Source organism: Pseudomyrmex gracilis, unplaced genomic scaffold (genome assembly GCF_002006095.1).
Source record: "Pseudomyrmex gracilis isolate BER0280 unplaced genomic scaffold, ASM200609v1 scaffold_1529, whole genome shotgun sequence".
Taxonomy (NCBI): Eukaryota; Metazoa; Arthropoda; class Insecta; order Hymenoptera; family Formicidae; genus Pseudomyrmex; species Pseudomyrmex gracilis.
Window position 1 is genome coordinate 9,526 of NW_018022113.1, and position 4,753 is coordinate 14,278.

General features: G+C 30.3%; 1 long non-coding RNA gene across 1 annotated transcript; it reads left to right on the top strand.

The window, feature by feature from the left end:
* Positions 1-4,128: 4,128 nt before the first annotated feature.
* LOC109862239 lies at positions 4,129-4,478 on the top strand. The gene is made up of 2 exons (XR_002251097.1): positions 4,129-4,196; positions 4,444-4,478. It is a non-coding gene; the product is annotated as an uncharacterized LOC109862239 (long non-coding RNA).
* The last annotated feature ends 275 nt before the right edge of the window (positions 4,479-4,753 follow it).

A 4,753-nucleotide genomic window follows, 5' to 3' on the forward strand; every position in this document is an offset into this window, starting at 1 on the left:
CAACAAGCGCGCAACGTGAACGTTACCTTGTGTCTCGTCTTATAGTCGGCTTTGTGGAAAAGAGACGGAACATAGTATGTCTGCACTNTTCCACGAGCTAAATGACCGAGCTTTACATTACGCATACGGACGGCGGTTCTCGCTTNTGTGCGTACTTTTACCACCTCGGTGCTTTTAGGCCGGCTCGATCTTACATGTAACGCTTATCGCGTTTCTAACAATTCAGTATGTAAAGCTATATGTAAAGCCCTCTGATCAATGTAAAATGTTTGATGACATTCAGTTTCAAAATGTTTTTGGAGTATATATGCAAATTAAATAAACAATTATTATAACATCTATGTACACATATATACATATATGTATACGTTTAATAAATGTACAGTGTTCTGTACAGTACTGCAGCAATCGCAATGCGTTATTGTTTATAAAAACATAAATACACATAATAAAATAGATTTTTTTGCACTTTCTATTTTTTACTTATGAAAAGTAACTTTCTTTGACTAATACATAATACAAAATATGATGTGCATGAAACAAGTCTACAAAGCAAGTATATTCCTTAAATAAAAAATAGAAAGTTTTGAAAAATTCTATTTTCTTGTGTATAATTATTTTTTAATGAAGAATAACGCACACTGATCGCTGCAGTACTATACAGAACACATACATTTCTTAAACGCACATGTGTGTACATACATGTTATTAATTTTTAGGTTTATTTGGATATATTACTACAAAAAAGATTATGAATGTCATTAAACATTTTATATTGCTCAGAAAGCTTTACATATACATACTGAATTGCTCTCGAGACGCGGTTCAGTATTCGGCCGTCAAAATGTACAAAAAAAAAACGAATAAACACGGATGACATAGCGATTAGTCCGTTTCACTTTAATTAAAGGACAGACAAAATGAACGACAGACAAGAAGAGATACAAGTATCTTTCTCCTCTCTCTCTTTTTCTCTTTTTCTCTTTCTCTGTCTCTCTCTCTCTCTCTCTCTCTCTCTCATATATATACACAAACACACATAAGTCTAAAAGACAGCATAAGTGTGAGTGCACGCCTTATGGTACTCAGTAAACAAATTTTTAATTAGTCTGCAAGTAGTTTGCAGACTGACTATAAATTTAAGCAGAGCAATGTATTAGATCCGTCTATCAGGCTAATTTATGTTTTTTCAACAAGTCTGTTAAAATAATGATTTTTATCAACGACAGATCTTAAGCAGATTTGTCATGATTATGTATAGTTCTAAAATTTACTAGTTTCGGCACCTCTATGTTATAAAAGATGTCTTTGACAGTATAAATTTAGAAAGTAGTCACCAAACGCTAATTTATTCTTTAACATACACTATCACACGTTAACGAAAACACTTCTGAGACAAAAAAAGATAAAGGAACATAACATAAAGCAACTTTATATTACAAGATACACTTCTGACACAATAAATTTAGAACATAACCAGCACACGTTTATAAAAACGCATCTGGGAAAAAAAAGCAAATTTCTGTTACAAAAAGACGTCTCTGACGCAAGAAATTTTGAACATAGCCAGCAAATTGATTGTAAATGTTCATACTATTTAATGCACGACCACACGGTAACAACAACGTCTTTGGAACAAAAGTAAAGCAATTTTTATGCTACACAAGACGCTTCTGGCACAATAAATTTAGAACTTAGCTAGAACACGTCACTTGTAAATGACTTTAAAAACCATTTTCCACACGTTTAGAAAAACGCTTCTAAGCAAACAAAAAGACAAAGCAACTTTATGTTACANNAAACGCCATTGGCGTTTTTACACTTTAAAATATAGCCAGCACACAATAATTATAAATACTTCCTATTTATAAGTATACTTGCATACGTTTATATAAATGTCTGTGAAAGAAAAGAGAAAAAAATTTTATATCACAAAAGACGTCTCTGGCACAATTTAATACACAGCCAGCATATGTTGTTTTGAAAATTTTTATATTTATTAGTACGCATGTTTTCAAAAACACTTCTAAGAGACAAGACAAAGCAATTTTACGTCACAAGAGACGTCTCTGGCATTAAAACTTTAAAATATACCCAGCACACATCAACTAATAAAATACTTCAGAATAGGTTTTACATCAGCACACTTTTTCAACAACCCTTCTAGGAAGAAAAACAAAGCAATTTTACTGTCAAAAAGATGCATGTGACATTAATTTATATTAAACTTATTTAGAAAAAAACCAGCATGCATTGGCAGTTCCTAATAAGTTTTACACCAGCACACGTTTACAAAAACGCCTCTGGAAAAAAAATAAATCAACTTTATGTCACGTGAGACGCCTCTGGCATCATAAATTTTTAAATATAATCCAGCACACGTCAACCAAAACTGTTTCAAAATAATTAATATTCNAGCACACGTTTTCAACGCCTCTTGGAAGAAAGACAAAGTAACTTTACTGTCAAAAAGATGCATGTGACATTACTTTATATTAAACTTATTTAGAAAAAAGCTTGCATGCATTGGCAGTTTCTAATAAGTTGTACACCAGCACACGTTTACAAAAACGCCTCTGGAAAAAAAATAAATCAACTTTATGTCACACGAGACGCCTCTGGCATTATAAATTTTTAAATATAGCCAGCACAGGTCAACCAAAACTGTTTCACAATAATTAATGTTCCAGCACAAGTTTTCAACGCCTCTGGGAAAAAAGACAAAGTAACTTTACTGTCAAAAAGATGCATGTGACATTATTTTATATTAAATTTATTTAGAAAAAAGCCAGCATGCATTGGCAGTTCCTACCAAGTTTTACACCAGCACACGTTTACAACGCCTCTGGGAAAAAAGACAAAGTAACTTTACTGTCAAAGAAATGCATTTGACATTAGTTTAATATTTTTTAGAAAATAGCCAGCATGTGTTGGCAGTGTTTCAATACTCACGTTAGTACAGATAATATTCTCTCTAATCGTTTAAAGAATCACATAACACAAAATAATTACACTATATAACACAACTGAATACAACACAATATATAAAAACAACATCTAAACTACGTGCACATTTCATTTTTCATTTACACGTTCAGTGGTATTTTGACATGTCATGTTAGAATTTTTTAAAGTTACAATCACTTTCACTTTTATAGTATTGACATTTACAGGTTACGAGTTAGGCATAAAAACCAAACAGTTTTTGGAATAGACATAGCATTCAAGAATGTAATGAGACTATTGATCGACTTTGATTTAAAAGCCTACATGACACAAACAATCTATAATACGGTTTGTGTACACATTTACTTAGTAAACCAGAAATAGTAGCAATTTTTTTTATCGACATGTTGCAGCGCCATCTGTTCCAATATCCGTAAACTATGTACTAATCATTTCTATATTCTTAGCACTGAAATTCTAGCAAACGTGAACACAAAACGTAGTATCAAGTGTTTGTCTATTATAGGCATCCAAATCAGAGTCTAATAGTCTTATTACATTCTTGAATGTTATGTTAATTTTGGACACTATTTAGGTTTTATGCATAACCCTTGAACTACAAATATCAATACATTAAAAGTAGAGGTAATTGTAACATCAAAACTTTTTGTTACATTTTTGATATATTGAAAAGTGTCCGAGATTAATTTTATTAGTATCTTTTAATCTGTAGAGCCGTTTTCCTATCAGAGCAATAATTATGAAAAACACTTGGTAATACGAATTACTCGATCAATCGGTAATAACAGGACGGTTCAGGACCCTCTTAAATGTTAATTTTAAAGTATTGTAATTAAGGGCGTAACTAAGGTTAAGATAATAAAGACAGAATTATTTAAAGCAAAACTCGATTTTTTTTGTGTAAATTTAGATTTAAAGTTGTTTACAAATATGGATCATGAACTTATTTTAATGTGGATAAATGTTATTAACAATATAAAAAAAGTTAGAGTTTTATTAGTTTCTCTTAATATAATAACTTCTCATGCAACTTTATAATTTTAGATTTTAAGAAATTTGTTATATCGAAACTTCTTGAAAATGCATCACATCGAAAAAAACTTCAATATTCTTCACCGAAAGAGCACGATCAGTTATATTTTGATAATTTTCCGTATACCAATAATGTGGAATCTTTAATGCAATTTGATAACAATTTGAAAACTGACAAAGTTTACAGAAATAAAGTGGTAAGTTAATTAAAAAGCCTCAACTATTTTGCTTATTCATTCTTAATCAAGATTTAAAAATCTGTAATTCTAAAACTGGCCAATTACAGCTATTTTTCTGAAAAATGAAATGGCTGTGATTAACCAACAGACTTTAGAACAAATATTATTAACCCCAATTTATAATATAATGTATAGTCAAAGACTTAATATGTTCTTTCTCTGGATTTTTCTTTTGATTAATATTCTTTTAATACTTGTCTTCTAGATCTTGCTCATGTCCAAAATAGGTGGAAAANATTATAAAAAAATTTCAATAGCAATTTTAAAAAGAATAATCCATTGCACTCTTGCAAAAAAATACAGCTGGCATAGAGGAAAGGGCAAGATGCAATTCAGTCTCCTTAAAGGATTAGTGAATGCTGTGATTTGTAAGTTTTTTCAAAAAGTAATGTAATATTGTTGCGTTTACGGGTGATATTAATAAAAATTATGTATTATGTATTATGTATTATTAATATTAGTTGATATAATTACGTATTATTAATATCAATTGAAAGTTTGATTGAAATCTAACA